The following is a 12,900-nucleotide window of genomic DNA, read 5'->3' on the forward strand; positions in this document are numbered from 1 at the left end:
AGGAAACTATTTTTGGAAGCTGGTTAAATGTAAAAGTATGAAACACATATGGAAATTCTATCCGGCAACATCCACAGTGCTCTGATGAACTTGCAGACAAGAAGGAGGAGAGGGAAAGGGGCAGAGATGTGCTGAGCCATTTCTTACTATCCATGTGACCGATTGCTAGATACTACTTAAGAACTTTGCAAGCCTGCTGTTCAACCACTGGTAACTTAAATTCAGCCATGGTGGAAGGAATCATACTCCAGAAATGGGCAGAAGCCACAGATCAAGGCTTCATAAATTTTTTCCCAGAGATCTAATTTACCAGCACATCACTGGGTGTAAGGAGTAGAGGAGTGAAAGAGAGTCTGTTCAGAATGAAGGCAATGTCCGGCAGAGAAGGAGCCTCCACTCAGAGGAGGAGCAGCAGGAGGAAGAAGTGCAACAAAAGTAAAAAGTAGGTATTTTTCTCAGGTAAACTTTTCAGCTATGATGCAGACAGATCAAGCAACTTGTCCAAAGTCACAAAGTTTATCAGTGCCAGAGTTAGCATTTGAAACCAAATGTTTCTGGTTGTAGTAGTGTTTGTTTTTGTTATATTTGGGTCTTTTTGGGTTTTATTTTAGTCTGCCAATAATAGACAAATGAATTATTGAAATAAATTAGCTGTTTGGAAATGACTTTATAGGGTCAGTTCTACAAGCTACCTAAAAAATTCAGAATTCATGAGTTAAAATCACCTCTTGCTTTTGGCTTGGTTTTCAATGGTTTTATTTTCACAAGCCAAACACAGCTTCAATGGGCCCAAATTTGCTAGCATTAAGGGTTTCCTGTATGGCTAATTCTACATGTAAAATCCTGGAAGCCCGTTCTAAAGATGGGCTTTGAGAATGCGTTGGTGTTGGCCCTGGAGTCAAGCCTAACCTCGCAAGGAGGTCAACTTTCAAAATCAACACTCCTTTAGAGGCAAAAAATCCTGGTAGGGTCAACCACATCCAGGGATAGTGTGGTGACTTTGTTTTTCGTTTTGTTTTTTAGATTTTTCACTAGTTTTTATTACAGGGTCATTTGGCAGCAATCCAAATTTCCCAGAAGAGGGAAACAGTTATAATACATCCATACAGTGCAACTCTATAAACCGTTGAAGGCAACAACGTAGATATCGTTCACGTGGGAAGATGTTAGTAATTAATGAGTAAAAACGTAGGTGATACAACCTTATGTAAAATATAACATACATGATAAGTATGTGTCTATTCATCAAGTACATGCTTATATAGATATTGAATTGGAAGACGGATTGTGGGCAGATTTGGCTGGTTTAAATTTAGTTTTATTTATGTGATTTTTTTCTAATTTGCATAATACTTATGACAAGTGCAATGAAGGTGTAAATGAATTCCTTTAAATATGTAGTAAGTTGTTCTTTCAGGGATGGTTATGTGCTTTTGTTTTTTTCTCTTCTAGAAGGTTAAGGAATCAGACGATGTTTATCTGGTCTTCCAGCAGGGCTCTCCCTGGGGTCACGGCAGAGCCCCAGGGACACTCTCTTAACAAAGACTGAAGATGGGCCATCCTGGCCAACCCAGGTCCCTTTCCGGAGAAGAATCCAACAGCGGCTATAGCTTGCAGGCTGGGGGGTGCCAGACACAGAGCAGGTACACATGCTCCACCGCAGACGGCAAGAGGGCAGTGCCTGTGAGGAGGCGGCTGCCACTGGGGGTCTCGGTCCTGCTGGCTGCGTTCACACCCCTTGGGGAACCCTTGGCAGGTGTCTCCCATGGGGGCGAGGGAGGCAAGGAAGTTGAAAACTCACTAGGCTTCTGTTTGCATTTCTTTTGCCAGCTGTAGCCACTTGCGTGGGCAAGTATTATTAGAATGACTTACCTGGATTTAGCTAGGCAGGATAAATTAAAAATCTTGGCTTTCAAAGGTGCTTTTGAATTTTATAGTAAGGCTCTGTGCTTTGCTGCAATCAAGTTTCAAATACCAAAAAAAAAAAAAAAAACCAGTAGTTGGAAGTGATGATTCATTTAAACAGCACATTCACTGATTTTGAAACAGAGCATGGACCTCTCTTTCCACCTAAAACTCATTTTACTTCCCTCTGAGGAGTCAGAGTCATCAGGGAACTTAGACCTGAATGCAAGCTCTTTCAAGCCATGCTCACAGTTTTGTTTCTGTAGACCCAAGGAGCAGGATGCCCTAACATTAGCACTGACAGCTCCTTCTCTGCCTGACTCCTTGCTTCAGCTGCCTTGACTTGACTGCAAATGGTTCTCCCCAGTGCAGTATGGCCTTTCTTCTGAAAATTTTATTAGAGCCAATTAGCTCCTCAAAGGAGTATTATAAAAATACCAACAAGGTATGTCCAGGCGACATCTCCCTTCCAATGTTCTGCCAAGAAGCTGTGACATATCCAGAGCACATCTTCAGGATACAGTCCGCAGCTGGCTTCTGCCCTGAAGCTGCCTCTGGAAGCATCATTGCCACCTGGACTGGGACCGGCAGGCAGATGGGATGGAAAGCAGTGGGGCACCACAGCACTCTTGAAGGGAATTACTGACCTGGAATTACCCACTCCCTGTCTCTGATCTAGCCTGGATAGCTGTGAGGCCCTCCACAATGCTTTTTACCTACTGAAACTGTCTCAATAATTTGTAGATATTCATCTCTTCTGGAACTTCCATGAGTAATTTGTCTCGGTATCTCTATGTAACTGAGACAGAAGGCTTGGCTCTACCCACCAAGGGATTAGTCATTCCCATAAATAACGATACAAACGGCTTGGGGAAATAGATTCTGTGAGTCTCTAAAAGAGATCACTGGCAACTCAAAACACACACCACTGGAGCATGTCGCGCCACAGAGCACGTACCATCTAAGTGTCATTCCATCCGCCCACCTCTCCTCCCCCAATGTCAACACCAGTAGCCACATCAGCAATGAACAATGGAGAAGAAATGTGCCTATCATGGAACCATAGACCTGCCCTCTTTCCAGCTAACTGGCAGGCAGCGCTCACCAGTTCATTCATTTGACATTCGCTCATTCATTCCTTAATCTGCCTTGACTCCCCATTTCCTCCCCACCCCACACCCTTGGCCAAGTTCTCTAGAATTCTCTACCTCCTCAATCTCTCCTCTTAACCTTCCCTCAACTCTCCACCTTAACCTGAAGCTGGACACTCCCCCCTAGAGGATTCCTCTTGTCCTGTAGCCTCTGGGGGAGAAGGGGCTCTGGTTTAAGAGGAAGGCACGTGGGTCCCCTCTGCTGTTTCCGCACCACCATCTTTCCTCCTCCTTCACTGTCGCTCTCCCTTCGCAACTGTCGCCCACCAACCCTTGTCCACGCAGGACTTAGCCAGCTCACTAACTCTGCCTCCTGGCACCATGTGGATGACAAGATACCAATGGCCAACCAGGTCCTGACCTCCCCACCATCCCTGACCTCTCCCTCTCCTCTTCCTCACCCATCACTCCCACGGCCCTACTCTGTAACTACTAATGACTGACGTAGGGAAATGAGGGTGCTGCTGACGGAGAAGGACAGGGGGTTTGCAGGGCAGGGCAGGATATCGGATCTGCACAGCAGTGGATGGAGAGCTAGAGGAGGACCAGGGAGATGCTGAAGGCTTGAGTCAGAATAAAGCTGAGCATGGCATTTAAAGGGACCTTAGCTGCTTTTCCTCCCAACCTCTCCCATCAAAGGCCACAGTGGCTTGAGATGAGTCCGACTCAGGCAAGCTGCTGGGGCTGAGCATCCAGGGGTGTCCTCTGGGCAGCCTCTGCTGAGGCCGCCACACTCTGTCCCCACAGCTCACCTCCTCCCATCCCCTCTGTGCAGGTCACTCTCCCCCCTAAACACGTGCTCCCCCCTTCTCTTCATGGACCCCATTACTATACCCCTCACTTTCTGCTCACTCCTCCCACTGTGGGCACTGCTGGCTGAACCCCAACCTTGAGTGGGCCCGTCAGTTTGTCTTATCCACATACTTGTCATTTAGAGAGAAAACCTCCCGACACTGCTGACTGGTTCTACCTCAATCCATTAGGGCAGGCCACAGGGGTGCTCAACACCCAGGCTCATCCCCCTGGGGTTGATTTTCCTTGTCTTGAGGCAGTTTTGTGCACTTTCCCATCCCACACCCCACTTCCAGGGAGGCCCTCACCTCCTATCTCACATGTGAAAACTGAAGCCAGTAGCGGGGATGTCACCACCCCATGGGAACGAATACCTGCACGGTCCCTCCACCCCGACAGCCCCTGGGCACCACGGGGATATCTTCTTCTCCGTTCCTCAATTTCAAGGGGTTCCTGTCACCCCTCTCCCTCACTGCCAACTTCCACCTCAACACTGGGCCATTCCCACAGGATACACACATACCAGCAACTTCCAACCTTCCAACTCACCCAGAACAGAGGCCGTCAGCCTCATTTCTTCTGTCTCATTTCTCTGCCCTCCTCACCAGCATCTCCAGATTGCTGTCTCTACTCACTGTCTCCACTTCCACACCGCCACAATCCTTCTATTCTCTCCAATCTAGCTTTGTCCCCTTGCTTCACGTAGACTTCCCTTATTAAGGTCACCAGTTGTCCTCGGGAACAAATCCAGAGGACCCTCCCCTCCCCCATCAGTGTTTTGCTCACGTTTGTCTGTCCCCTCAATGGACGTGCCCTCCTCTCTCTGCTTCCCAAGCCCCTACCCCATCCACCTGGGCTCCTCTCGCTGCATTTCCCACCTGTGCCTTGACACTGTTTTGGGGCTCCTCTTTTTTTTGGCTAATACAACGTTGCACACCTCAGGCCTGGCCCTGGGTCCTCTCTTCTTCCTGTCCACATTCTCTTCCTTGGTGACCACATCTGGTCTCATGGTTTTAAATCATTTCTGTTTACCAAAGACCCCAAGAGGACCTCTCTAGCTCTTGCCAACCCCATGTTCGTATGTCCAGCTGCTTCCTTGAAATTCCCACCTGGAGGTCTAGGAGGCATCTGAGATGAAATACAACCAAATTGGAGCAGTTGATCCTCTCGTCCTTCTGGAAAAACAAAGCAAAATGAATACATTTATTCTCTGGCCTCTACAAGCCCTCTTGCAGCCTGAGTGTCTAGGGCACCTGCTGCCCAGAGGATATCCCTGGGTGCTCAGCCCCGGTAGCCTGGCTGAGCCAGACCGATCTTGAGCCATTATGGCCTTTGAAGGCAGAGGTTGAGAGGAAATGCAGCTGTGGTGCATTCAGGTGCCATGCTTATCTTTACTTTCATCCAAGCCTTCAGCATCTCCCTGGTCTGGGCCTCAGCTCCCATCCACTGCCGTGCAGATCTGATATCCTGGCCTGCCCTGCAACCCTCCGCCCTTTCCTGTCAGCAGCATCCTCATTTCCCCGTATCCCTATGTCCTCACCGTCCCTGGGAGGAACTCACCTCTCTTCCAAGCTCAGTTTGCCTGTCTCAGCACAATGACCCAGAGCCATGACTATGAGCAGTGACCCCAATTTGGCCAATCTATCCCATTTCCCTGGGAGCATGACCCAAGCCAGGACCAAAAGACCAAATTCCAGGACTTTGAAATTACTAGAAAAATAAAGCTCTCCTCCAGCTGAGAGAGTCCTGATGATATTACTTGAGCCCTTGGGTCCAGCTAAGCCCCAAGTTAAATCTGCACCTGTCAGCTATGGGAGCCAATAAACACCTCACCTTTGTTTTTACTTAAACCAGTATGAGTTAGAATGGTTTAGCTCACAACCCAAAGAGCTCTGAGTAATGCATCAATTCATTCACTCACTCACTTCCTCTACTAGTTACCAGGCACTAATCCCTCAGCTAGTGATTGATTTAAAGTATGCACTGAAACCACAAATACTCCCCTCTCTCTGTTCCGCAGCCTATGGGGTCAAACTCTGGTGTTTACAATTCCCTAACTAGGCCCTATCTGATCTCGTTTCTCAAGGCTCTCCTTAAATGAACCCACTACACCAAGGAGATCTATTCTAATCCCCAGCTCTTTGTGACCCCTGGACTGTAGCCCATGAGGTTCCTCTGTCCATGGGATTCTCCAGACAAGAATACTGGAGTGGGTAGCCATTCCCTTCTCCAGGAGATCTTCCTGATCTAGGGATCGAACCCAGTTCTCCTGCATTGCAGGCAGATTGTTTAGCTTCTGAGCCACCAGGGAAGACCTTCAAAAGCCACATTTATTCCACTCCCAAACCCTTTCCTGGCACTCTCCTCATCTGATCCATCTTCCAGACCCATCTCCCAGGCACGGTTCCACTGACGAGCTGTGTGTGTGACTCTGGCTCACACATCACTGATCCTCTCCAGCGCCTCTTGGACCTCCCTGGCCCCATCCCTCACCCTCTGCTGGAGGTCAGCCTCCCTGATCTCTGTGAGCATGTCCTCCCCAAAGGGCAACATGAAGGCAGGCCTGGTCTCATGCTCCTTCCAGGCCCCAGAACATCTGAAACAGAACTAGACATCCTCATTAATGACAGACTTTAACACTGACCAGGCCCGCTTCTGCATTAAACCTGCTAACTCTCACATAAACAACCATTGAGAAGCTGAGGCACTGGGAACCCAGGCATCTTCTCCTAGCTGGAAGGTGTTGGGCCAGAGTAGGGACATGGACCAGCCTTAGGATTCCCTGGGCAGAAGTGGGCACTTCTTCAGTGAGGAAGGAGCAGAAAAAAAGAAAACACACTTCTGAGGCCGTTTTTTCCCCTATCTGGCACATCTGTGGTGAGGAACCAACCTGGACCCTTCTCTGCCCTAGTGGTCCAAGAAGAAGAGTCCACGGATCACATGTTTGCCCTTGTGACCATGACACACTTCTCTAAACGTTTCTAAATGCTTACTCTTAGCATCTGTATTTGTAGCCTTGCATGTTGGAAACAAACAACAGACCAGGCTTCGGGCAGCAAAGCCAGCCGCTGTTTTCTGGGGGGCCTGCCGCCTTTCTCCCCGTGCTGTCTTCCTCAGCCCTGTCCCATGCGGGCAGCTGCCTCTGAGCCTGGAGTCCACGTGGTGGAGAGCTGGGCAGGTTGTGGGGAGCCCGCCTGGAGGAGACGCAGGCAGAGCAGGGGCCCTGTGGAGACAGCGGAGGGGACAGCAGCGCTGCCAGCCCCCCACTCCCAGACCCGGTGGCCCCCCGACCAGATCAGCTCTCACTGACCAGCTAGAAACTGTGCTTCAGCTCCAAGGGCTACTGGGTCTCTTCAAGAAGGACCGATCAGACCACTTGAAGACCAAGGTCAGACAGGTGGACAGAGGTCAAGGGCCTCTGTCCAGTAAACACTCCAAGTTTCATTCATTCTTTCAACAAATGTTTACTGATCACCAGGCCCTGCACCAGCATTCAGGACAGAACTGAGCCGTGGCTCCTACTAGTCGGGAAACAGATACCTGGATGAGAGCTCAGGGGGACAGTCACGGGAGGGGACAGGGACCAAGGGGGCAATGGAGAGCCTGGCGGCATGTCTCCTGCACTGCGCTGCGGGGAGCTGCACCAGATATCTTGGCGCCAGATCTTTCCAGGGACACCCCAGTTAGCAGGAAAACTTGGGGTCTTCACCAAAGGAACTGTAGCTGGGCCAAGAGGCAGCGTGGGGACAGGAGCCTCCTTCCTGATAAATCCCCCTCTCCTCTGGCCCCTTTTCCATTCTTTCCTGTAGCAGAAACCTGACGCTCTGGGCTGGAATCAGTCTTTCCTAGCAGACCCTGAGATGCTCTTAGGAGGATGTGTTCCTTCTCTATCCTAAGAGGTAGCATAGCAGGATCAGGAAGCTGCTCTTTGAACCTCAGATACGGGTTCAAATCCTAGTCTGGTCACTTGGTGAGGATGACATAACGCGGTTGAGAACTAGACTCTGAGCCAGACTGTTGTTGCTGTTATTGAATAGTAGTTAAGATGTGTCTGACTCTTTCGTAACCCATGGACTCTAGCCCACCAGGCTCCTCTGTCGATGGGATTTCCCAGGCAAGAAGCCTGGAGTGGGTTGTCATTTCCTTCTCCAGGGGATCTTCCCGACCCAGGGATCGAACACACATCTCCTGAATTGGCAGGAGGATTCTTTACCGCTGAGCCACCAGGGAACCCCCTGATCCAGATGACCTGAGGCCAAATTCCAGAGCTAGCTGTGTTACTGTGTCTCTTAGCACTCTTGTGCCTCAAGTTCCTCCCCCATAAATCACTGTAGTACCTGCCATGGAGTGGTTAAGAGGACTGAGTGAGTGAACTCCTGTAAAGTGTTAAACGAGAGCCAGACTAACTGTAAGCCCTTTATTATTGTTAGCTATGTTGCTTATTGTATGTTAGTCATTGTTAGCTACACTAATTATAGCAACTTACAGGGACAGTGAAAGAACCGAATGGGTTAATCACTGAAAAATGTTGAATAGGTGCCTGACAAAGATTACTGCCCCTTCTCCTACATTTTTTGATAAGATAAATAGTGGGTGGAAAGCAGCACCCGCCCTTCACAGCATCCCAGGGAGCACAGGCCAGGGGCTATTCCTGCTACCCCAAGAGGACACCCTCAAGCCCTCTAAAGGGGCTGTGAAATGCTCAAGAAAATATCCATCTAAGTTCACCTTAACACTTGCACACAGCTTTTTAGAGGTCACTTTTTAAAAAAAGAAGCAGAAAGGCAGAGACGTGGGAGAACCCGACGACAGGGGCAAACAAGCTCAGGGTGCAGGGCAGTGCTGGGGAGAAACTCAGGACACCGCTTCCCACAACCCTGGGGGCAGACACCCGGAGACCCTCTCCCTGGAACAGAACCTTCACCTTTCCCAGGGAGGGAAGCTGAGGGTGGCCTACAAGAGACAAGCTCAAAAATGCTTATTCCTCCCAGAATAGAAGCTTTTCTTTTTGCCTTTCCCCAGACATTTTTGTGAAGGAAGGAAGAAAATAGTCCAAGGCCCTTGAGCTGAAGCCTGGAGGCTGGAGCTGACAGTGGGAAAGAAAGCAGGGAAGGGGAGGAGGCCCCCACAGTCTCCTGTGCCGTGTGACCAAGGGGCGAGGAGGCCTGGCTCAGCAGGAGGGCTCCCCAGAACCCTCCTCTCTGTGGTCATCAGGGTGCTCCGTCCCTGCCCGTTTTCAGGTGGGGGGAAGCCCCCTGAGGGCCTTTCACCACACAGCCCCCCAAGACCTCCCAAGATCACTCCCACACACACACTCCCAGGAGAGCCGGGATAAACCTGGCCTTAAACCTGTCTTCCTGAAGAACCACATTGTGCTGACTGGATGGTCCAGTTGGGGCAGTCAGTCAGAAAAGATTTCTGGAAGTCGCTTGTTCATGCCAACCCTCCTGCGAGCTGTCCCCTGTGGCTTGGGCTGACTGTGTGTCTAAATGCTGACCCAGCCCCTGACCAGGGCCTCACCTTGGGACTTGACTTCTTCTCTTATCTCTGAGCCCTGGCCTCCGTCGGCCTCTCTAGCTGGTAATGTCTTGTCATGCCGGGGCTCAGGACACCAACAGACACCCGTGGTCTGGGCCAGCTGAGGTGAGATGGGGGGGAGCCCAGGCCAGACCCAGGCAGGAGAGGCAGGTAGCGTGTGATGAGGTCTCCTTGGAAGAGCAGAACAGCAGCTGAGTCACTCCTGAGGAATCTCTGCATTATAAATAGTCCTGACAGGCAATGATGAAAGGGAGAACAATGAAGGACCATTGTCCTCCCTGATAGACTAAACCATGAATAATCCCTCTGAAGGAACTGAGGCTGCAGACAACCCCTTGCACCTTCCGTGCCATGCACCAGCCCTGTTGAAACTAGCTGCCTGGAAGCATGCTGGGGCTGTACCCATACTGGCATTTCGTCAATCAGGACATCAAATCAGGGGATAAGTATGCTCATCCCCAACTTAGAGATGGATCAACAGATGAGAGTTTCCCTGTCCAGGTTCATGGTTCATGGCTGAGGCAGTGTTGAAACCCAGGTCTGTCTGCAGTGATGCCTCTGACCCTTCAGTTAGCCCGTGGAGCTCCCAAGGGCAGGAAGGACCCAAGAACCTCAAAATGACCAAGCCATAGTCGCACCAACCGGAGAATCCACTGAGACTCAGGTGCAAAGCCAAGCTGTAGGAAATGCCACCCATGTAAAATCCTTTTAAGCAAGGATAGACCTATCAAACTCTGTTCATCTTTATTTCCCTTAAAAGCATTGAATAAAGGCCAGGGCCAGAAAAGGCTTCCAATAAGAACTAAGCAAAATCTGTTCTTTGCTACAAGGTCATCCTGCTTTCATTGACAATGAAGGTCAGATATCTTCCCCACAAGAGGTCCAGATCCAGCCATTCCTGGGCCATCACACCACGCCAGCTCATCCCCCGTGTCCCTGGGGTGGAACAAGGGTGGGCCTCGCTAGGTGGACATCAGAGGCCCCAGAAGACCAAGATGTCATCTTTGATGGGGACCCCACCCAGTTCCTTGAGCCTCAGGCCCAACACACAGCAGTGTTCACATTCCTAAGCTGCCTGGGACCTGGATCGTGGGGGCGAGCATCGTTAGAGCCAGAGAAGAGCCTCCTGTAGCAGGCCATGGACTACTGAGTCTGCTGGGGATGGAGTCTGGGGAAGTTTGCCTGCTCCCCAAGCATCACAGACCCAGATCTGGAACAGGCCAAACTCCGTGTACACTGACGAGGTCAGAAGGGCACGTCATAGCACCACTACGTAGCACTGCTAACGCAGTCTGGCAGGGAAGTTGGTTTGCGTATGTTTATTTTTTGCATAAGCACCAGACAACCATCTCTCCTCCCCTTCCCCCAGCCTTCCCTAGTCTATAGCCGAAAGCTGTTAGTAGAGAATGCATTTTAGGGAGGAAGGAATAGGGGCCACGTCTGCCTGGGTGTCTGCAGATCTGGGTCATCTGAAAAGATCCCTCCCACAGTGGAAATGCCGGATGGAGCTGGCAACAGCCTGGACACACGGGTGTTCCCCCAGAGACACCACTAGAAGCCCTCATCTTTTCCTCAGTGCCATAGGATGACACAATTCCTAAGCCAGGTCTCAGGATGCTTCTTTCCAGGGATTTTTAAGATCCAGGGCTTCCTCACACCCTGGTCACCTTACACACAAGTTAGAACCCCATACAACTGCTTTAGGTTAAAATGGACTTCGAAGTAGACAAGTAAATCCTCAAATATGGCTCTATTTAAATGAATATTTCAATGAAATATCATGCAAAGTCTGTGTACTTGAGGGGTTGTTTTCTATGATGCCTCCAAGTACAGGAACCCAGATCCACAAACCAAGCCCACAGCAAGGATCCCTATTCTCATCCCAGCCTGCCTTCCTGACACTCGCACCCAGGCTGTGATGACATGGGGACACTTCATCAAAGTTTAATGAGGTCAGATAAGTGCCAGGTACCCTCTCGGGGCCTCTAGCCTTCAACTCCAGTAGAGTTGCCAAGACATTTGTTGAACAACCCAAGATGGCAGAGGCCACTGACACCATGCTGAGGTCATGTAGCCTGAATGGCCTGGAGGAAAGGGATCCATGTGCTCTGAAGTTGGCATGCAGTCAAGATATCCATCTGCACGAGCCACTGTTCACTCCTCTGCCAAGCCCAGCTCCCTTCATCTGCCAACCCAAGTCCAGCCAAGAGAACAAGGCTAGGACTTATCCCTTCCAAATGGCACACAGACCCTTCCCTGGCAACAGGCTGCCTGTGAGAAACTAGGCCAAAAGCATGAACCTAGTCTCTTAGGTCCAGGACAAACAAGGCAGGATGTCATAGGCCCGACCTGGTTCAGACTGGCTCTCCTTCCTAGAGGAGCCAGCCTCCGAGCACAGAAACCCTGTAAGAGCAGGCCCTGAGCTGGACCACTGGATCTGATGCTCAGAAATTTTCTGACAGATGTCGTGCTCCAGGGACATAGCTGCCCCCTTCCACTGGAGCTGATCTGGGCGACCATGACACAAACAGACACCAACCCTTATCTTCACCTCAGCTTGCTTTTCTTGCAGTTCCATCTACTTCTGTGGCTGTTGGCCCAAATCTGTGCCTGCAGCCCAGAGCCCTCTCCTGAGCCCAGATCACAGAACGGCACCTCTTCAGAACACACTGTGTCTACTCTGCAGATGCCTCAAACTCACTGTGTCCAAGATAAGCTGACTTTATTTTCTCACATTCCATCCTGGTTCCATACCTACCTTCCTTTTACATTCTCTCTCTTGATAAATCCATCCGGACACCAAGTCAGGACTTTCTACTACTCTCCACCATCACCACCCCCACCGTGACCCCTGCCACCACCTCTATTACCATCCCTTCCACCTCTCCCACTATCACCATTACCTCCACCTCCACTGCCAACCCCATCAGCTCCCGTCTCCCTCCCCACACCCCAGCATCCCTAATGGGTCATCCAGTTCTAGTAATTCTTTCTTCCAAAATCCCCTGGAGTCTGGCCCTTCCCTGCACGCACCCAAACACCACCCATGTTAATGTTGCCTAACCAGCTCTCCAATCTTCAGCTCCCCCGACTCCCCTCTACCTACACACAGCTGTAACAGGCATCTTCTAGAATGCTCAAAGCACTGCAGTTCGCTTCCACCTGCTTCCAGGTTTCCTCGAACATGCCCTATAAAAGAGAGCTTTGACCAAATTTGGGGGGTGCTGGACTAAAAGCTTAAATGCTTTTCTTTATTACAAGGTTTGTCAGTCTTTCATATGATTGAGCATGGAGACCCTTCTTCCAGGGGAAGAAAGTAGATCCACTGTGAAGAGCTTCCTGAGTTTCTTTAATCCCGTAACTTTGGCAAGGGCTTCTCAGGGAGGAAGAAGGGAAACTGAGACATCTATTTGGCCCCTATTTCTTCCCCTTCTCATGATTCCCTCCCTACTGCTAAGTCTCCACATCTTTCAAAGTAGACGTGACCACCACCCTCCGTCCTCACTCGCGTTCT

This window comes from Cervus elaphus, chromosome 13 (assembly GCF_910594005.1).
Source record: "Cervus elaphus chromosome 13, mCerEla1.1, whole genome shotgun sequence".
Classification (NCBI taxonomy): Eukaryota; Metazoa; Chordata; class Mammalia; order Artiodactyla; family Cervidae; genus Cervus; species Cervus elaphus.